The sequence below is a fragment of the Hyperolius riggenbachi genome, chromosome 5 (genome assembly GCF_040937935.1).
Source record: "Hyperolius riggenbachi isolate aHypRig1 chromosome 5, aHypRig1.pri, whole genome shotgun sequence".
In the NCBI taxonomy this organism is placed as follows: Eukaryota; Metazoa; Chordata; class Amphibia; order Anura; family Hyperoliidae; genus Hyperolius; species Hyperolius riggenbachi.
In genome coordinates this window covers 372837841-372860996 of record NC_090650.1, presented here as the reverse complement: position 1 = coordinate 372860996, position 23156 = coordinate 372837841, and the positions used below count along the sequence as shown (strand labels likewise).

General features: G+C 45.0%; 1 protein-coding gene across 5 annotated transcripts in view; it reads right to left on the bottom strand.

Annotated features, from left to right (window-relative positions):
* The window catches only part of RALYL (RALY RNA binding protein like), an 835206-nt gene that overhangs the window by 349201 nt on the left and 462849 nt on the right, over positions 1–23156 (bottom strand). The window lies entirely within an intron of this gene.

Below are 23156 nucleotides of genomic sequence, written 5' to 3'. Positions count from 1 at the left end.
GTATCATTGCTGGTCTCTATGTTTTTGGATGAGACGTTGTTGGACTGAGTGACTTGATCAGATTGATTTGTGTCCACACTAGCCATATCATATTGATTGAGCACCAGGTGCTCTAGTTTTATTTTTGTTTTCCACTTTAGGGCTTGAGGACTGGCCCTGAGTTCACCTTGGCTGCTACATATCCACCAGTGCGCTACTGCTTTGTCTTATTGTAGGGATGGGACGACGAATCCGGCGAATCCACGAATCCCTCGAATATTAGGAAATATTCGAGATTCGTGGACTCGAATCCCGACGCCATTTTCCGTTCGCCGAATCCGCCGAATCCCGACGCTGCATCACCGCGCATCCGCCACTTCCCCCGCTCGCAATTGTCCTCCTCCCGCTCCCCGCAGCCTCCTCCGCTCGCCCGCCGCATAAGTAAGAGGAAGCAGCCTCTCACCACCAGCGTGGAGCCCGGAGCGGCAGACCTCCTGCAGACTTTCTCATTCCCCCTAGTGACCGGCTCTTACTACGCGTCATCAGTAAGAGCCGGTCCAGTGGCCACTAGGGGGAACTAGGAAGTGAAGGGAGAAGGCTGCCGCTCCGGGCTCCACGCTGATGCTGGAGGTGAGAGGCTGCTTCTCCTTATGTATGCAGGGGGACGAGCGGAGGAGGCTGCGGGGGGTGGGAGAAGGATATGTGCCACCCATAAGAAGCCCCCATAGCCTGCTATCTATACTGAAGCCCCCATACGAAGCCCCCCATAGCCTACTATCTATACTGAAGCCCCCCATAGCCTGCTACCTATACTAAAGCCCCCATAGCCTGCTATCTATACCGAAGCCCCCCATACTGAAGCCCCCCATAGCCTGCTACCTATACTAAAGCCCCCCATAGCCTGCTAACTATGCTGAAGCCCCCCATAGCCTGCTACCTATACTGAAGCCCCCATAGCCTGTTACCTATACTAAAGCCCCCATAGCCTGCTAACTATACTGAAGCCCCCCACACTGAAGCCCCCCATAGCCTGCTACCTATACTAAAGCCCCCCATAGCCTGCTAACTATGCTGAAGCCCCCCATAGCCTGCTACCTATACTGAAGCCCCCCATAGCCTGCTACCTATACTGAAGCCCCCCATAGCCTGCTACCTATACTGAAGCACCCCATACTGAAGCCCCCCCATAGCCTGCTACCTATACTGAAGCCCCCCATAGCCTGCTACCTATACTGAAGCCCCCCATAGCCTGTTACCTATACTGAAGCACCCCCATAGCCTGCTAACTATACTGAAGCCCCCCATAGCCTGCTACCTATACTGAAGCCCCCCATAGCCTGTTACCTATACTGAAGAACCCCCATAGCTTGCTACCTATACTGAAGCCCCCCATAGCCTGTTACCTATACTGAAGCCCCCCATAGCTTGCTACCTATACTGAAGGTCCCTATACCTTGCAACCTATAGTGAAGGCCCCTATACCTTGCTTGCTATACTGAAGACACCTTTACCTAGCTACCTATAGTGCGGGCAACTATTCCATGGATCGCACAATTCTTATGTGCAGGATTCGTTAGATTCGGGATTCGAAAGGTTCGAGATATTCGAGAACCTTTTTAGATTCGGATCCGGATTCGGATTCGAAGAAATTGTGGATTCGTCCCATCCCTATCTTATTGTATCACTTATAGGTAAAACTGCCTTTATTGTTTGAAAAGGCAGCAGGTACTCTAAGCTGATAGAAACCTCTCAAGTACATTCCTAATCCCCCTCTGACTAGGTTTACCATAAACCTTTTCAAAATATTAAAAGCAACTGAGCACCAGGATTTTTTTTATTTTTTAATCTACCCATACATTAGATTCCTAATGGAATGTGCCATTGTTGGGGGTTGGGTGAGCTTCACTACTTACCTAACGGATGCTCCTCCTCTGGGATGCAAATTCTTCTCTACTAACCAGTTGCATCTGCCAAATTTTTTAGTTCCTGGCAGTGTCTCACATGTACCGCAATGCATGTTGGGAAATGTAGTCCATGGTTGCAAGTACAGAGATGTTCATGCATCCACGGACTACATCTTCTGGCATGCATTGCAATGCACATGACACACTGCTGAGTACTACAAAATTTGGCAGATGCGGCCAATTTGCGGAGAAGATGGTGCATTCCATAAGGAACAGGGGCACCCCATAGGTCAGTAGTAAAGCTCACCCCAACCTACGTCTTCACGAATGGCACACTACATTATGAACATGCCTTACAAATCCGGGTGCGTATTTCCCTGCCAGATTGCAGATGCATTAAAATAGATTTAAAATAGATTTCACATAGCAACATAACTCTACTGGAAGGGGTTGAAGGGGAGTTACAGTATTGTGAAATAACTTACATTTTAATTACGAAAACATATACACATTCAAATTCAATGTGTGAGATAAATAAAAAAAAATTACTTAAGGCACATTTAAAAGGAACCTTTAAGTGACGTGATATGATAAGATAGGCATGTATAGATAGAATGCCTAGCACACAAACTTTCTGCCTGAAACCGTTTAATTGCGTGCGAAAATTCACGATCGCTCGCAAACGCAAACATTTTCATGAAAACGCCCGTGCTAACAGTTAGCACTCTTTTGTGAATCAAGCCCCAGGGCTTCTGAGAGTAGTGGATAGATTAAAAAAAAGGTCAAAAGTTCATATATTTTAGCACTCTGAGACAGGGAACAGACTGTTTCATTGAGCCGAGACAGTAAATCTCCTTTTTTTTAAACGTTTTTAAACATAACTTAAAACCATAGGACATAGAGGATAGATACAATTGTTTCTCAGCAGTTTATTTCACTTAAGTTTCACTTTAAAAAAAGCATTATATTAGAATGCTCAAATGGTTACTGACATGAGTTAAACTTCACAATGGACTTGTGGAGGAGAACACTCTTTAATTGGGAGGATAAAAGCAGTGGTTTATATGATTATGTACAAGATCTGCTATATGTAATATATGGGTCAAAGTACCAGGAGTCTGAAGGACTGAGTTAGGGAACACTTAAATAATACTGAGAGTGGAAGGGACACCAGTGTCTATAGGCATTTTAGGGAATATAATAGTAGCAAACTGTGAAACTTGTTGTTGTACTTGTTGTACTGTTGTTGTACAAGGTATAGAATAAATAGGTGTACATCAAAAAAGGGCGTCGGGAAAAAAGGGCGCGGGGTGCAAACGATAAGCAGTAATACCGTTTATAAAAATATTGTGTTGTATTTTGTTTACAAATAATGTTTTACAAATTTAGAAATCATTAAATAATGTGTATGAAATCGCCAGAAAACGTTAGTCTTCCCTGTTTCAAAAGTGAAACTTATAATTATGTTCGTTAAAAAAATGATAATATATGTTTAATCATTATAATTGTATATTATTGTGAATAACCTTCATTTATCGTTACTTCTTATAATAAAATCTGAAATATTGTTTATAACGATGATATAAATATAACTACGTTCGTAATAAGTGTTGTAAAACATTAGGAAGTATTACTAAAATTTTACTAAAACTATACGTAACCCTACTCTCACACAGAACCCTCCCTGTACCTATCCCTAATGCTAAGATTCCCCTGGTGGTGCCTAACCCTAAGACCCCACCCCCCTGGTGGTGCCTAACCCTAACCACCCCCCTGGTGGTGCCTAACACTAACCACCCCCCTGGTGGTGCCTAACCCTAACGACCCCCCTTACTGATCACTTTATTATGTGGATAATAATGTTTTACAAATAGTGACTAAAAAAAATATTGCAATTTACATTACGTACTAATCGCTTTATTTTGTGAATAATAATGTTTTACAAACATTAAGGGATAACATTTTAAATAATTTTGTGTGGATAATAATGTTTTACAAATAGTGACTGTAAAAAATATATTGCAATTTACGTTACATACTGATCGCTTTATTTTGTGAATAATAATGTTTTACAAACAGTAAGGGATAACATTTTAAATAATGTTTTTTAGTTAAATACAATAAATATGTTTAGTATTTTTATAAACGTTATTTGTCACGGGCACATTTTCTAAACTTACATCATCACAAGCACAGTTATGAAACATTAAACATCTCCGGGCGCCGTTTGTAAAACGTTAACAATCTCCGGGCGACCATTTTTATTTATTATGGGAGTGAATTGCGGCGCCTTTTTGTCCACTAGCTGCCGGCACCCTTTTTTCCTGTTACCATAAATAGTGACTCCGACTTGAGTAGAAAATAGTTTTAAGGTCCTATGTAGTCAGGCAGGCGGTATAATGGATTTTTAAATTATGTTCCAGAAGACCACAGGGTATGAACAGCGAGTGGAATGTCTCATATTTCTATGACTGACGTTTATGTTATTAGCCTTTTTAGCCATGTTAGTTATTAATATAACCAAAACATGAGATGCAATGTATATTTTTGTATCTTGATGACATTTCCTGCTCAAAATGCTCAATATTATCTGTATGCTTTTAGAGAACTGTCTCTTTTAGAACCTTGGATATTTAGTGAGGTTTTTTTTTTTTTACTAATCTGTTTTTCTGATTCGAAATTGACTGCTCTAAACCCTTCCTGAGTTAATACTAGTGAACTACCTATGAGTAAGCATGTACTGTGCGAAACGTTCTAGAGTTGCTTATAATTGCATGCACATCATTGTTTTACTAAATCTCCTAATTAGCAAGTATATCCATCATTTCTCTTATTTATCTATTGGTGTCAGTGGCTCTGAATGTAAGCACCCAGAGAAGAAGCAGGTAAAAAGGGTGCCAGAGGAACCCTGGAAAAAAACGGTGTGGCCATAGGCTGCAATGTTAATAGTCATGACATGTAGCTATTACCGGTAATTTTGGGCTCTAGGGGCCACCAAATATGCAAACTATGGCTACAAATAATGGGTGCTTCATGACATCAAATAGTGGGTGCTTTACAGTGCAGAAAATATCTTCGGACAGATTAAGGCAGGGGGTGTCTTTAGAGTTAGACACCATCGCGGGCTTGCTTCCTTAGTGTTAGGTGTGTGTGTGTGTGGGGGGAGGGGGGGTTTTGGCACCACCAGGCAAGAACTTAGTGTTAGGCACTGCCGGGTAGGGCTGGTTTAAGCTACATGTTGGCCTCCCAGGGCAAAAGTAGCTTTGTGCCCCCTACCCCCTCAGCAAAGTCAGCCCCTGGGGCCCCTGTCGCCAGAACCACCAGGTGGTCTCCCCCTGACTGCTCACCGTTGCCCCTGCATATTCCGTAGCTCAGCTGCTCAGTTGTAATAACTCACTTGTCCCGGCGGCTGCTCCGTCCCGATCTCCGTCTTTAGCCCAGTTGCCTGCGTCTTCTCCGTCCGGTGCATGTTATGTGTGAAAAACCTGCCCCACGCAGTGTGTGGCTGAAGATGGAGATCATGACAGAGCTGACACCAGGACAGGTGAGTTATTATAAAGCAGCTGAGCTACAGAACATGTGGGGGCCACGAGAGTAGTCAGGGTTGAGGCCACCTTGGGGGTCCAGTGGTGCAGGGACCCCTGGAGCTGTCGGAGCCCTTAGGCAATTGTCCCCTTTGCCTCAATGGCAATGACGGCCCTGGTTCCAGCCATGGTCCTTAGTGATAGGCAGCACCAGGGGATTCCTTAGTGTAAGGTAGTGCCAGTGAGTTTTAAGCATAGACAGATCCAGGGGGATCGGTTAGTGTTAGGCATTGAAAGGGAGGGCTTATGTTAGGGAAAGGTTAGGTTAGGTCATAGTGAAATATCGGTAAAGATTACCAATATTTTTCTGTCGGAACTAACTATTATGGGTAATTCTACTAATGTCTATCTCTGGTACCCTTTTTTCTGTGATCCCTTTTTAACATGTATGCTCCAGAGAAGCCTAATGCAGCTCGAGGTGTGAGAATGGGCAGAATTCCTACTGATTGTTTTTAACACTGGAATATTACAATGACTCCCACAGCCCTCACGGAGACATCAGAGGAAATACAATAATACAATAACATTTCTATAGCGCTTTTCTCCCATAGGACTCATATCGCTTAGGATCGCTCAGATTCAGTAGTTGGTAGTAGGATGAAGTATTCACACAACAAAAGTTATATTTCTGCAAATGCCAAACTGAACAGGTGGGTTTTCAGTCTGGATTTGAACACATCCAGAGATGGAACTGTCCTGATCTGCTGAGGTAAGGAGTTCCAGAACATAGGAGTAGCATGACAGAAGGCTCTGGGACCAAAAGTTTCCAAGTGGACTCTGGGTATGACTAGATTATTAGAACCTGTGGATCTGAGATTGCAGGGATTGCTACGCAGCTTTAACATTTTTCATGTATCCAGGGCACCCTTTACACTAAGCTGGCAATGTAGCACCTCTAGCTGCCCCAAATAACACTCACAGCCTCACCCACTGCTCGCTCCCTCGATCAGTGCCATGCAGTGAGTGCCGCACATGTGCCAACTTCTCTCTGGTCTGTTTCAAAGTACCAATGGGAATTGTAGATAGCAAATTAAAATAAGCCCTGGCAGAGACTTAAAGTTCCGAGTTTACACCATTTTATCAAAGCATTGGATTTTTCCCTAATCATCTGTCATTGCCACCATGGGAGTGATGAATCCGGCCACAGAGAGTCAAGTAAGCTGATTGCTCACCTGAATAGAAAGTGTCATTTGGATGTGTTTTTTTGTATATTACAAAGAGAGTTCTGGCTGTGCTGTTCACCTAATTGTAAACTGCTGTTATGGCTGCAAGTAAACTTATTTTGAGTCACCTCAATACAATACTATACAATAACATTTCTATAGCGCTTTTCTCCCATAGGACTCAAAGCGCTTAGGCTCTCTCAGATTCAGTACATTGTCTTGGAAAAATGTAATGTGTAATGAAATTAAACAATAGTAACAATAGTACCAGTCCAACTTCAGACTTGTCTGCCCCAACCATCCCCCCCATACCCCCTTTTACATGAGAAATCTATTCCTTTTCACAAACAGACCATCAGGAGGCGCTGTATGGCTGATATTGTGGTGAAACCCCTCCCGCAAATAAATTCTGAGTACCTACTCTTGGCAGTTTCCTGTCTGTGAACCTTGTTGCATTGTGGGAAATAGCTGTTTACAGCTGTTTCCAACTGCCAAAACAGCAAGCAGCAGCTACATCACTTGCCAGAAGTAAAAATGTCACCATGTGATAAATGTCAGAATGTAAATCAGGGATTTAAAAGATTTTACAATGGGCAAACACTGACTAAATCATTTATACATAATTATTGTAATAATGAAGCACTTTTTTTTATTACATTATTTTCACTGGATTTCCTCTTTAAATTAAAAATAGCATGAGACTTCAGAAAAGTGCTATGTACCATTACTGCAACACATACAAATAATTATCTCATAAGTTTATTTTCATTTAGGTTTGTTTTAAATTACAAAATAGCTTGTGTAGCCCATATAAATGTTATATCAACATCAGCCTGACATTTTACACTTCAAATTTATATCAGATGCAGAATTATACCATGGATGTTGAACTTGTAAATGTATAAATCCAGATAAGGAATAAAACCAAAAACCTAAATACCTAGTGTATATTTATTTGTGTTGCTATATAGCCATCTAGTGGGCATTTTAGAAAATTGCAGAATTCTATAAATATTGAGGCTTACTGTGCAGAATAAGACACATTAGGGAAGCGGGAAATAAGGACGCAGGCAGCTAGTGGACAAAAAGGGCGCCACCATTCACTTTCATAATAAATAACGTTTAATGGGCGCCGAGCAGGAAAAAAGGGCGCCGGAGATAAATAACGTTTACAAACAGCGCACGGAGATTTTTAATGATTTATAACTGTGCTTGTGGTGATTTACGTTTATAAAATACACCCGTGCCGAATAACGTTTATAAAAATACTAAACATATTTATCTAATTTAACTAATTAAAACATTATTTAAAGTTTTATCCCATACTGTTTGTAAAACATTATTATTCACAAAATAAAGCGATCAGTACGTAATGTAAATTGCAATATATTTTTTGCAGCCACAATTAGTAAAACATTATTATCCACATAATAAAGGGGGGTCTTAGGTTTAGGCACCACCAGGGGGGTCTTAGGTTTAGGCACCACCAGGGGGGTCTTAGGTTTAGGCACCACCAGGGGGGTCTTAGGTTTAGGCACCACCAGGGGGTCTTAGGTTTAGGCACCACCAGGGGGGTCTTAGGTTTAGGCACCACCAGGGGGGTCTTAAGTTTAGGCACCACCAGGGAGGTCTTAGGTTTAGGCACCACCAGGGGGGTCTAGGGGTTAGGGTTAGGTACAGGGAGGGTTCTGTGTGAGAGTAGGCTTAGGTATAGTTTTAGTAAAATTTTAGTAATACTTACTAATGTTTTACAACACTTATTAGTTATATTTATATCATCGTTATAAAGAATATTTTCAGATTTTATTATAAGAATAAACCATAAATGAAGGTTATTCACAATAATATACAGCTATAACAATTAAACATATATTATTGTTTTTTTTATAAACGTAATTATAAGTTTAACTTTTGAAACAGGGAAGATTAACGTTTTCACAATTGCCGATTTCATAAACATTATTTAATGATATATAATTTTGTAAAACATTATTTGTAAACGAAATATAGCACATTATTTTTATAAACGATATTAATGATTAATTATTGATTAGCGTTTACACCCCGCGCCCTTTTTGTCCGGGCGCCCTTTTTGTACGTACGCATACATTAGAGATGCCTCGAACCTCCGATTTTAGGTTTGCGAACCTCGAAAGCGAACTTCTGTAAAAGTTTGGGAACATGCGAACTTTGAGAATGGCAATAGACTTCAATGGGCAGGCGAACTTTCAAAACTACAAACATTAATTCTGGCCACAAAAGTGATAGAAAAGATGGGGCCTATCACTAACACCTGGAGGGGGGCATGGCGAAGTGGGATACACGGCAAAAGTCCATGGGAAATTTACGGATTTGATGCACAGCAGGGTTTTAAGGGCAGAAATCGCATTGCATTGCTAAATTGGAGCCATAAAGTGCTTTAAAACATCTTGCATGTGTATACATCAATCAGGTAGTGTAAATAGTGTACTGCTTCACACTGACACACCGAACTCACTGTGTAACGCACCGCAAACAGCTGTTTGTGTAGTGATGACCGTGCTGGACTGGTGCGCACCATGGCGAGAGTGCAGGCGATAGTGGTTTTCAAGTCCATATGGTCAAGCTGAGGTAGCTCAATGACAGAACAACAGTGACTGAGTGTCCAGCTGATCGAATTTGGTCTATCCACAATGAAGCAACGACCTTATTATCTTGGGTGTGCCCCCCAACACACTTATATAGGTCTGGTCAATGCTTCATTGTGATACGCAAGCCCCTTCACCGCGGCAAGGTAATGATCACGAAGGGGAATTGACACATGTACATGCCTTTTGTTTTGTTGTTGCAGCTGCAGTGCAACCAGAAAAATTAGGCAGGCATGTACACGCACCAGAAAAAAAAATATTATTGTTTTTGTGAACGGCCTCCGGCCGCTGCTTAACCTCCCTGGCGGTTTATTTATTTTGCCAGGGAGGCTGCAATGTGTTTTTTTTTAAATTAAAACAAAAATATTTCATGCAGCCAACTGAAAGTTGGCTGCATGAAAGCCCACTAGAGGGCGCTCCGGAAGCGTACTTTCCATCGCCTCCGGCAATCGAAAGTAACAAGATAGGCCGCAATGAGCGGCCTATCTTGTTTCGCTTTCCTCGTCGCCATGGCGACGAGCGGAGTGACGTCATGGATGTCAGTCGACGTCCTGACGTCAGAGCCGCCCGATCCAGCCCCTAGCGCCGGCCGGAACTGTTTGTTCCGGCTGCGCTGGGCTCGGGCGGCTGGGGGGACCCTCTTTCGGCGATCGGGCAGCACACGCGGCTGGCAAAGTGCCGGCTGCGTGTGCTGCTTTTTTCAAAACGAAAATCGGCCCAGCAGGGCCTGAGCGGCGACCTCCGGCGGCATACCCCGAGCTCAGCTCGGGATTACCGCCAAGGAGGTTAAAAATTCAGGAATCCCCTGGAGTACTGGACCCTGTTAGTGGTGGCGGAGAAGGCAGTCAAGCTTTTGTGTGCTGCTTTTCCTCAGGTGGTCATCCCATTGCAGTTTGTGCTTTTTCATCCTGTGCTTTCGTAAGGCAGTTGTCCCTACGCGGGTCTGGCCTTTCCACGGCTCAATTTTTGGTGGCAGAGAGTACAAATGGCATCGCTCTCATCCGAGGCAGACACACAAAATAATTTTCACGCCGCTGAGCCCTGGGATGATGGCACTTTGGTTATGGCTGCCGACTGAGTTTTAAGTGGAGTGCCAGAATCAGAGCAGGAGGAGGAAGATATGTCATGCTTCCATACGGAAGCTGAGGAAGATGAGGTGTTCTGTGTTAAATAGTCAACTACGTCCTCACAATATTGGGGGTTGATGGCACATACCTTCTTCTGAACACTGTACTTTGAACGAGGGCCACACAAAAACACAACAGCAAGACCTCAAACAGACCTGCCAGGTGGCCTGCCTCTAGCTCTGCATCTGCCTGTTATTTTGTCCATATTGGGAGGATGAAGTGAAAGGTATGCACTGACTTGACTAATACAATGTGCAGTCACACAGATGCAGTGAAAGGTATACAAACTTATGCAAAAAATGAGAGGTGTTATCCTTTTTGTTGGTGCAGTTTGGAGCTGGTACTCACTGGGTGCATTCCAGGTACTGAAGTGTATGGAGAAAACAAAAAAGAATACAATGTGCAGTCACACAGATGCAGTGAAAGGTATCCAAACTTATGCAAAAAATGAGAAGTGTTATCCTTTTTGTTGGTGCAGTTTGGAGCTGGTACTCACTGGGTGCATTCCAGGTACTGAAGTGTATGGAGAAAACAAAAAAGAAGCGCTCCAATAGCGCGCTACATTTTTTAATGAGGATACGCAATATAAAATTGCACTTACATTTAGATTTCTTTAAAATCAACATTTAGTGGCTTGCCCATGATCTTAACCCTCTGCCGTGGTCTGGCCAGGACCCGGAGATGAGACGTTGTTGTTCCACGTTCCGCTGGCTGCAGTGTCGCCAGGAGGGGAAGGAGGGGGCGTGACCGCTCACGTAAATGCCTCTACGTTACTCTAAGTAGAGGCATTTATGTGAGCAGTCACGCCCCCTCCTTCCCCTCCTGGCAACACCGCAGCCAGCGGAACGTGGAACAACAAGGTTTGCATCTCCGGGTCCTGGCCAGACCGCGGCAGAGGGTTACGATCGTGGGCAGGCCACTACATGCTGATTTTAAAAAAAACCTAAATGTAAGTGCAATTTTATATTGCGTATCCTCATTAAACATTTTAATGCACTCTTGGAGCGCTTCTTTTTTGTTTTCTCCATACACTTTTGTTTTCTCTATACACTGCAGTGAAAGGTATACACTGACTGCTGGTATAATACAATGTGCAGTCACAGATGCAGTGAAAGGTATGCACTGACTGGTATATAAAACAGTTTGCAGTCACACAGATGCAGTGAAAGGTATGCAGTGACTGCTGTTATAACAAAGTACAGCCACACAAGTGCAGTGAAAAGGTTGCAGTGACTGCTGGTATAACAATGTGCAGTCACACAGGTGCAGTGAAAAAGGATGCACTGACTGGTGGTATAAAAAACAGCGTGTGGTCACACAGATGCAGTGAAAGGTATGCAGTGACTGGTATATAAAACAACGTGCGGTCACACAGATGCAGTGAAAGGTATGCAGTGACTGGTATATAAAACAGTGTGCTGTCACACAGGTGCAGTGAAAGGTATGCAGTGACTGGTATTATAATACAATGTGCAGCAGTCACACTAGACACTGAATGTGCTGGGCCTGGCGCAGTATAGCAACTAGCAAGGGCCAGCTGCGACAGACAGGGCTGTATATGCAGTGCCAGTGGGCCACACACACAAAAAAACACATCACAAGAACATTATCTCTCAAAAGAGCTGTTTTGGGGTGTTTATCATCAACAAATATCAAGAAGGAGCAAGCTAACAGACCTCCTAACTATCACTGTCCCTAACTCTCCAATGACTTTCCCTTCTCTCACTAATACAGCAGCACACAGAGTGAGAAAATGGCACATGCAGCTGCCTTATATAAGGGGGAGGGGAGGCCTCCAGGAGGGAGTGCAGCCTGATTGGCTGCCATGTGTCTGATGACTGTGATGTAGAGGGTCAAAATTTAGCCCAATGATGTGGTATAGGGGGCGGGCCGAAGTCGCATAAAGTATGCGTTCTGACGCGAATGCGAACCCGCGATGTTAGCGCGTGAATCATTCGGGTCATCTCTAATATATATACAGTGGGTTGCAAAAGTATTCCACATTTTGTCATATTACTGCCACAAACATGAATCAATTTTATTGGAATTCCACATGAAAGACCAACACAAAGTAGTGTACACGTGAGAAGTGGAACAAAAATCATACATGATTCCAAACATTTTTTACAAATAAATAACTGCAAAGTGGTATGTGCATAATTATTCGCCCCCCTTTGATCTGAGTGCAATCAGTTGCCTATAGACATTGCCTGATGAGTGCTAATGACTAAATAGAGTGCACCTGTGTGTAATCTAATGTCAGTACAAATACAGCTGCTCTGTGAGGGCCTCAGAGGTTGTCTAAGAGAATATTGGGAGCAACAACACCATGAAATCCAAAAAACACACAAGACAGGTCAGGGATCAAGTTATTGAGAAATTTAAGCAGGCTTAGGCTACAAAAAGATTTCCAAAGCCTTGAACATCCCAAGGAGCACTGTTCAAGCGATCATTCAGAAATGGAAGGAATATGGCACAACTGTAAACCTACCAAGACAAGACCATCCACCTAAACTCACAGGCCAAACAAGGAGAGCACTGATCAGAAATGCAGTCAAGAGGCCCATGGTGACTCTGGACAAGCTGCAGATCTACAGCTCAGGTGGGAGACTCTGTCCATAGGACAACTATAAGTCATGCACTGTACAAAGTTGGCCTTTATGGAAGAGTGGCAAGAAGAACGGCATTGTTAACAGAAAAGCATAAGAAGTCCCATTTGCAGTTTGCCACAAGCCATGTGGGGGACACAGCAAACATGTAGAAGAAGGTGCTCTGGTCAGATGAGACCAAAATGGAACTTTTTAGCCAAAATGCAAAATGCTATGTGTGGCAGAAAACTAACACTGCACATCACTCTGAACACACCATCCCCACTGTCAAATAGGGTGGTGGCAGCATCATGCTCGGGAGGAGGGGGGGGGGGGTGCATCTCTTCAGCAGGGACAGGGAAGCTGGTCAGAGTGCAAACTTGGAAGAAAACCTCTTGGAGACTGCAAAAGACTTGAGACGGGGGCGGAGGTTCACCTTCCAGCAGGACAATGACCCTAAACATAAAGCCAGGGCAACAATGGAATGGTTTAAAACAAAACATATCTATGTGTTAGAATGACCCAATCAAAGTCTAGATCTAAATCCAATCGAGAATCTGTGGCAAGATCTGAAAACTGCTGTTCACAAACGCTGTCCATGTAATCTGACTGAGCTGGAGCTGTTTTGCAAAGAAGACTGGTCAAGGATTTCAGTCTCTAGATGTGCAAAGCTGGTAGAGACATACCCTAAAGGACTGGCAGCTGTAATTGCAGCAAAAGGTGGTGCTACAACGTATTGGCTGAATAATTACGCACACCCCACTTTGCAGTTATTTATTTGTAAAAAATATTTAAATATTTGGAATCATGTATGATTTTCATTCCATTTCTCACGTGTACACCACTTTGTGTTGGTCTGTCACGTGGAATTCCAATAAAATTGATGCATGTTTGTGGCAGTAATGTGACAAAATGTGGAAAACTTCAAGGGGACCGAATACTTTTGCAACCCACTGTATATACAAGACACATATACATATAACAATTTCACCCCCCCCTCCCCCCCCCCCCCCACACACACACACACACTCTTCTTCCATTCTACACTGACTTGGCTGGTTATATATTAGAATCAAAGACCTTAAATTAAAAATAGCATGAGACTTCAGAAAAGTGCTATGTACCATTACTGCGACACATACAAATACTTCTCTCATAAGTTTATTTTCATTTAGGTTTGTTTTAAATTACAAAATAGCTTGTGCAGCCCATATAAATGTTATATCAACATCGGCCTGACATTTTACAATTCAAATCTATATCAGATGCAGAATTATACCATGGATGTTGAACTTGTAAACTTGTAAATCCAGATAAGGAATAAGACCAAACACCTAAATACCTAGTGTATACTTATTTGTGTTGCTATATTGCCATCTAGTGGGCATTTTAGAAAATTGCAGAATTCTATAAATATCAAGGCTTACTGTGCAGAAGACATATACATTAAAGGACAACTGTAGCAAGAGGGCAATGGAAGCTGCCATATTTATTTCCTTATAAGCAATACCAGTTGCCTGGCTATCCTCTGCCTCTAATACTTTTAGCCATAGACCCTGGACAAGCATGCAGAAGATCAGGTGATAGCTGCATACTTGTTTCTGGTGTGATTCAGACACTACTGTCTGGAGTATGTGCCCAGTGCCCAACCTATATCAGTTATACACAAGTTTATGCTAAAACAAACCTTAAAATCCTTCCCCAGATTGTTGTTTTTGTTCCATTTACCCTTTTTTATTTATGAGCTGTTGCTGGCCCCTTCCTAGTACAAACTTTATTACTGCGAATTGTCAAAATTACCAGAATGACATACACCAGCTCTAATTTTCAATTAAAAGAATTCTGTGGCTACCACTGTCATACTGCCTGTCTAGGCCTTTAGTGTATAATTATTTTTAATTTCTGCAGTTTATTTGATAACCTTATGGATTGCGGACATTACCGGCTGGAAGTGTTCTGTAGTCTTTTTTTATAACCTTCTCTTGCTTTGTAAATATTTATTAGCTTTATTTTCAAATCTTCACCCAGTTGTTTGTTTAGAGTATATTCAGGTCAAACTGTATAAGCCAGTAGTTTAGAGTGTAACAAAATGTACTAAAGCAGACCTGAACTCAAAATTCCTCTCTGCTCTGTAATGACCATTAGAAGAAGAACCAAGAACAACATTTCTTTATTACAGCTGATACAAATCCTGCAATACATCTGAAGTGTTTCTACTTCCTGCTTTTATGGAAGCAGACATATTGTTAACATCCTGTATTTACCAATTAGCTCTCTGCAGTGGCAGAGGAGATCATGTTACAATTTGTGATTAGATACAGATGAGGAGGGATTAGATGGGTTTAACTCTCTAAATACCTACAGGGTACTGTTACTTAAGCTGGCCATACACTGGCCTGATTTGCCGCCGATTCGACAGCAGATTCGATCACTGGGATCGAATCTGCTGCCAATCGTTCGCGCTAAATGCACCCGCCGATCCAATTTTCTCCCGAAATCGGATCGGTCCGTCGATCTCGCCGTGCGGGTTACTTCCGTCGATCGCCCGCGGGTAGGGAGCGCGTCGCTAGCGGCGGCCGATCCGATACAGTTATACATTACCTGACGCTGGCTCCCAGGCATCTTCTCCGCGTCTTCTCCGCGCTGCACCGCTCTTGCTTCCATCCCAGCATACATTAACTTCCTGTGTCACTCCAAAGACCAGGAAGTTCAAATAGAGGGCGCTCTATTTGAACTTCCTGGTCACGGAGTGACACAGTGTACGCTGGGATGCGGTGCGGGGTGCAGCACGGAGAAGAGGACCCGGAGGCAGCTTTAGGTAATGTATGCAGGGGGGGGGGGGGGGGGACAGGCGGCAGTGGCAGCTTCACAGATTGTGATCGGTTTCAGGCTGAAATCGATTCACAATCTGTTTGCAGTAAAGGCAGCCATACGATCCCTCTCTGATCAGATTCGATCAGATAGGAATCTGTCAGCTGGTCGATCTAATGGCAAATCGATCAGTGTATGGCTACCTTTACAGTAGGCATAGAAAGCTGACAGAAGCGACAGGTTTTAGACTAGTCCATCTCTTTATGAGGGATCCTCGGGGTTTTCTTTATTTTCAAAAGCACTTTGTGAATGTCAGTTGCACCATCCAACTACCAAAAAAGTGTGAAGCGAGTAGAGAGGCTGGCCAGCATCTTTGTATAGATCCTTTTCAGGGAGTATCTTTATAAAGAATAAAGGCCATGCTGAGAATCCTCCATGAAGAGATGGTCTAGCCCAGGGGTCTGCAACCTTTAAGACATAAAGAGCCACTTGGACCCGTTTCCGAAAAGAGAAAAAAACTGGGAGCCGCAAAACCATTATAAAACAAATCTAACACTGCATATATTGTTTCTTACCTTAATGCTATATACAGGATCAGATATGACCCCAATATGCACAAATCGTTAGCAGATATGACCCCAATATGCACAAATTGTTAGCAGATATGACCCCAATATGCACAAATCGTTAGCAGATCTGACCCCAATATGCACAATCCTTCAGCAGATCTGACCTCAATATGCACAATCCTTCAGCAGATCTGACCCCAATATGCACAATCCTTCAGCAGATCTGACCTCAATATGCACAATCCTTCAGCAGATCTGACCCCAATATGCACAATCCTTCAGCAGATCTGACCTCAATATGCACAATCCTTCAGCAGATCTGACCCCAATATGCACAATCCTTCAGCAGATCTGACCCCAATATGCACAATCCTTCAGCAGATCTGACCCCAATATGCACAATCCTTCAGCAGATATGAAAAGAAAAACCCATTTACTCACCTAGTCAGAAGACCTCCTGTCACGATCTCCTCCTGTCCCGGCCTCCGCTCCCGACCTCCTTGTGGCGCGCAACTCCCACGATCCTCTTCCTTCCCGACGTCACGTCCTGCCTGCATTACACTGCAGGGCTACGGAAAAATGGCCGCCCTAAGCCCCGCACTGCACCGGTCCGGCGGCCTCTCTGATAGGCTGCCGGCCAGCGGCAGCACACGTCACACGCGCGCCGCAGCCACTGACACACACTACCTGAGCCACGGCCTAGGAGCCGCGGCAAAGGTGAAAAAGAGCCGCATGCGGCTCTGGAGCCACGGGTTGCCTACCCCTGGTCTAGCCCCAAACCTGTAGGTTCTATCAGATTTCTATTAACTACCATAAGTGCCAGCAACATAGGAGAAAAGCAATTTTTTTATTTATTTTAGGTGTTTATATAGCAGCGATGTATTACGCAGCGCTGTACAGAGTATATATTGTCTTGTCACTAACTGACCCTCAGAGGAGCTCACAATCTAATCCCTGCCATAGTCATATGTCTATGTATGTATCGTGTAGTGAATGTGTCGTAGTCTAGGGCCAATTTTGGGGGGAAGCCAATTAACTTATCTGTATGTTTTTGGGATGTGGGAGTAAACTGGAGTGCCCGGAGGAAGCCCACACAGACACGGGGAGAACATACAAACTCCTTGCAGATGTTGACCTGGCTGGGGTTCAAACCCGGGGACCCGGTGCTGCAAGGCGAGAGCACTAACCACTACGCCACCGTGCTGCCCACTACACCACCGTGCTGGCTCGTTTTGCTCTGGGAGAAATGTACTTCTTATTTGTACGTGTTTACACAAATTTCAAATTTTACATTTTTTTCGTGATAGTGGTCATTTAAGCACTTTAGTTATCACAATAACACTTAATGCTATTGAGGCCTACAGAGGTAAGTAGGAACTGTCAAGGATTGGCTTTTTATAATTTTTTGGCAAGTGAAAGGTTGTCCTATGGTTATTATTATCACAAATATACCCCATGCCACAATTTTTTAGGCAGCATTTTTTGTGTTAAACATATTTAGAAAGCATTATACACAGGATATAAATAAGCAGTGGTCCTTATAGCTTTTCCTGGTGTTCTACCCTCTCCTTTACAGTATCCCCCAGTGATTTAGTGGCTGGTCCCCTCCCACTCAATAGTCCAACTACCTGAAACCCACTTTGCTGGTAAATCTGATACCTGCGACTGGCCCACTAGTGTCCAAACCCACAACCCAACCTACAACTCATTTTTTTTGTATCAATTTTTTTTAAGGAAATACACATTAGAAATCGCATTGCTGTTAAAGGAATACTGAAGGGGGGTTGGGGGAAAATGAGTTGAACTTATAATGGTCCCCTACAGACATCCTGTGCCCACACAGCCACTTACCGATGCTCCGGCCCCGCCTCCGGTTCACTTCTGGAATTTAAGACTTCAAAGTCGGAAAACCACTGTGCCTGCGTTGCCGTGTCCTCGATCCCGCTGATGTCACCAGGAGCATACTGCGCAAGCCCAGTATGGTCTGTGCCTGCGCAGTATACTCCTGGTGACATCAGCGGGATCGAGGACACGGCAACGCAGGCGCAGTGGTTTTCAGACTTTAAAGTCTGAAATTCCAGAAGTGAACCGGAGGTGGCGCCGGAGCATTGGGGTGTGGCTGCACGGGCACAGGATGTCTGTGGGGGACCATTAGAAGCCCCGGGTAAGTTCAACTCATTTTCCCCTGACCCCCCTACAGTATCCCTTTAAGTAAATGAGACCTATAGTTATACACAAACCAAAGCCAAAGAAGTGTTGTGAAGATTTTTTTAATTGAAAGGACTACTGTAGGGGGGTAGGGGTAAAAAGAGTTGAACTTTCCTGGGGCTTCTAATGGTCCCCCGCAGACGTCCTGTGCCCATGCAGCCACTCACCAATGCTCCGGTTCCCGCCACCGGATCTCTTCTGGAATTTCCAACTGGAAAACCACTGCACCTGTGTAGCCATGTCCTCTCTCCTGCTGACATCACCAGGAGGGTACTTCGCAGGTGCAGACCGTACCGGGCCTGCGCAATACACTCCTGGTGACATCAGTGGGAGCATGGGCACAGCCATGCAGGTGCAGTGGTTTTCCGACTTAAAAGTCAAAAATTCCAGAAGTGATCCTGAGTAGATTGCCCGAACGGTTCGCCGGCAAATGGGAACCAGCGAACTTCCGTGGTTCACGATCAGAGAACCACAAACTTTTTCGGAAGTTCGGTCCGCCCCTATACTACATCATTAGGGTCAACTTCGACCCTCTACATCGCAGTCAGCAGGCACATTGTAGCCAATCAGGCTACACTCCCTAGTGGAACCCCACCCCCCCCTTATAAAAGGCAGGCAGCGTCAGGCATTGGACTCACTCGAGTGGCTGCAGTAATTAGAGAAGGGAGAGCTGCTGCAGACTCTCATAGGGAAAGCTTAGTTAGGCTCTTGTAGGCTTGTTAGCTTGCTCCTTGCTTATTCTTATTGCTAAAAAAGCACCCCTCAACAGCTCTTTTGAGAGCTTATCTTGTTCTTGTGATCTATTTTTTTTTTTGTGTGTGGCCCACCTGCATTATATACAGCCCTGTCGGTCAGTCGCAGCTGGCCTTTGGCCCCTTGGTGGTAATTCCTACTGTGCCACTGCCAGGCCCAGCACATTCAGTAACTACCTGTGTGTGTGACAGGCAGCTGCACATTTGTTATCCCAATCACTGCACCTGTTCACTGTTCAGTGCGCCTACCTACTTACCTACGTGAGCGCATGCATTGTTAATACCACCAGTCATTGCACCTGTTCACGGTACCTGTGTGTGACAGCTGCACATTTGTAATCCCAACCACTGCACCTGTTCACTGTTCAGTGCACCTACCTACCTACCTACCTACGTGAGGGCACGCATTGTTGATACCACCAGTCATTGCACCTGTTCATGGTACCTGTGTGTGTGTGTGTGTGTGTGACAGCTGCACATTTGTAATCCCCTCCCCATCACTGCACCTGTTCACTGTTCAGTGCACCTACCTACCTACGTGAGTGCACGCATTGTTAATACCACCAGTCATTGCACCTGTTCACGGTACCTGTGTGTGACAGCTGCACATTTGTAATACCAATCCCTGCATACCTGTTCACTGCACCTGTGTGACCGCACACTGTTTAGTATACCAGTCCGTGCATACCTGTTAACTGCACCTGTGTGACAGCTACACATTGTGTTGTAATACCAGTCACTGCATACCTTTCACTGCACCTGTCTGGACAAAACAACAAGCAGAGGCAGAGGCAGACCCAGAGGCAGGCCACCCGGCAGGTCTGTTCAAGGTTGTGCTGACCTGATTTCGTGGGGCCCTAGACCAAAGTACAGTGCTCAGAAGAAGGCACGTCCCATCAACTTTCAAGATTGTCAGTAAGTGGTTTACTATTTAGCACAGAACACCTCATCTTCCGCAGCCACCAGCGCTACTCCAAGTACCACATCCGCTACATTTGACACTTCGCAGGAGTTATTTGGTGGGGAAATCACTGATTCACAGCCATTATTGTTACAACAAAATGAAGGCGCTAAGCAAGTTACACTACCTCATATGTCTGAGTTAGGTGATACTATGGACGTACCTGCTGTTGGTGCAGTTTTGGAGGTGTTTGATACAAGCGAAGCTGGAGAGGATGATTATGATGATTATGGTGATACGGATGACATGTGGGTTCCCAATAGAGGAGATAAACAGGGGGACAGTTCAGAGGGGAGGTCAGAGAGGAGTAGGAGGAGACGAGTTGCTGAAAGAAGCAGGGGGGGGGGGGGGCTCGTCATCAGAAACAGCTGGTGGCAGTGTCCGGCACCATGTATAGCCACCTATGGACAGCCAGCCAACATGCCCTTCAATGTCAGCTGCTGATGCCACCATAGTGCCCACACCCCCGGGTGGCTTAGCGGTGTGGACATTTTTTAGTGTGTATGCCAAAGGTCAGAGCAATGCCATCTATACTCTCTGCTACCAAAAACACCCACATAGGGACAACTGCCTTACAAAGGCACATGCAGAAAAGGCACAAAATGCAATGGGAAGTCCACCTGAGCAAAAGCAGCACACAAAAGCAAAGCCACCCTCCTTCTCCTCTTCCTCCTTCAGGTGCATCATCTTCAGCTGCTTTCTCCCTTGCACCTTCACAATCACAGCCAACATCCTCCATTCCGCCTCTCACCTTGAGCTCCTGCTCCTCTGCCCACAGCAGCAGCCAGGTGTCCGTGAGGGAAATGTTTGAGCGGAAGAAGCCAATGTCTGCCAGTCACCCCCTTGCCCGGCGTCTGACAGCTGGCTTGGCGGAACTGTTATCCTGCCAGCTGTTACCATAGCAGCTGGTGGACTCTGAGGCCTTCCAAAAATTTTTGGCCATTGGGACACCGCAGTGGAAGATACCAGGAAGCAATAATTTCTCAAAAAAGGTGATACCCAAACTGTACCGGGAAGTAGAAAGGCAAGTGGTGTCATCTCTGGCACACAGCATTGGGTCAAGGGTCCATCTGACCACAGATGCCTGGTCTGCAAAGCACGGTCAGGGCAGGTACATTACTTACACAGCCTATTGGGTCAACCTGGTGACCAATGGCAAGCAGGGAGTACATGGCTGTGCAGCGGACCAACTTGTGACACCTCCATCCATGGCTTGCAGGCAGGCCTGCTGCCACCTCCTCTCCTTCTCCTCCTACTCCTCCTGCTACATCCTCTTCACTGTCGTCCTTCTCCTCCTTGGCTGAGTGGCAGCAAAACTCTACTGGTGCTGCGATCTCCTCTCCAGCTACACAGCCCCAGCTCCCCAGGGCCTATGCTGCATGCCAGGAACGATGGTGTCACGCCATCTTAGACATGTCTTGCCTCAAAGTGGAGAGCAGGGCCGGGCCGAGGCAGAGGCTGAAGAGGCTCCAGCCTCAGGGCGCAGTGTGGGAGGGGGTGCACAATTCATTCAGCTGTCATTCTCAATTGTGTTTGAAGCAGAAAGAAATAACAAAAGGGGATAAAAGGCAGTGACTGCAAGCCAGATAACTAGAGATTAAGGTGTTGGGGAGGTTGTGGGCCCTGTGGCACCTCTTAGTCTAATAACAATCAGTGTGTGATGGCTGGGGTGGGAGGGCGCACTTTGCTGTCTCAGCCTTGGGTGCTGGAGGACCTTGTCCCAGCTCTGGTGGAGAGTCACACTGGAGCAGCTCTCCTGGCTGCTCTTAACAAACAGGTGGATCAGTGGCTGACCCCGCACCAACTGGAGATTGGCAACGTGGTGTGTGACAACGGCAGCAATCTCTTTTCGGCTTTGAATTTGGGAAAGTTGACACATGTACCCTGCGTGGCACATGTGCTGAATCTTGTAATCCAGAGATTTGTGTGTAAGTACCCAGGCTTACAGGACATCCTAAAGCAGTCCAGGACATTGTGTGGGCATTTCAGGCAGTCTTACACGGCCATGGCACGCTTGGCCGCTATTCAGCGGAGAAACAAGTTGGCGGTGAGGCGCTTGATTTGCGATAGCCCGACTCGCTGAAATTCGACCCTCCTGATGTTTGACCGCCTGCTACAACAGGAGAAAGCCGTCAAACAGTATCTCTACAACTACAATCAAAGGACACAGTCTGGGGAGATGCGGATGTTCTGGCTGAAGTACTGGACACTCATGCAAAATGCCTGCAGGCTCATGCGGCCATTTGAGGAGGTGGCAAACATGGTGAGTCGCAGTGAAGGTGCCATCAGCTAATTGATCCCGTATCTAGCGGCCGCTATAATAATTTTTCTGGGGCGTGTACATGCCTGCCTAATATTTCTGGCTGCACTGTGGCTGCAACAACAAAACAAAAGGCATGTACATGTGTCAATTCCCCTTCGTGATTGTTACCTTGTCGCAGTGAAGGGGCTTGCGTATCACAATGAAGCAATGACCGCCGGTTATATGAGTGTGTTGGGGTTGAGGGGCACACCTGACCCAAGAAAATAGAGAAGGTCGTTGCCTCGTTGTGGACAGACCAAATTCGATCAGCTGGACACTCGGTCACTGTTGTTCTGTCATTCAGCTACCTCAGCCCGACCACATGGGCTATCGCATGCACACTGGCCATGGTGTGCACCAGTCCAGCACGGCCGTCACTACACAAACAGCTGTTACACAGTGAGTTTGGTCTGTCAGTGTGAAGCAGTACACTAATTACACTACCTGATTGATGTATACACATGCAAGATGTTTTAAAACACTTTAGGCCTCCAATTTAGCAATAAAATGCGATTTCTGCCCTTAAAACGCTGCTGTACGTCAAATCCAGATTTTTCCCCCAGGACTTTTGGCGTGTATCC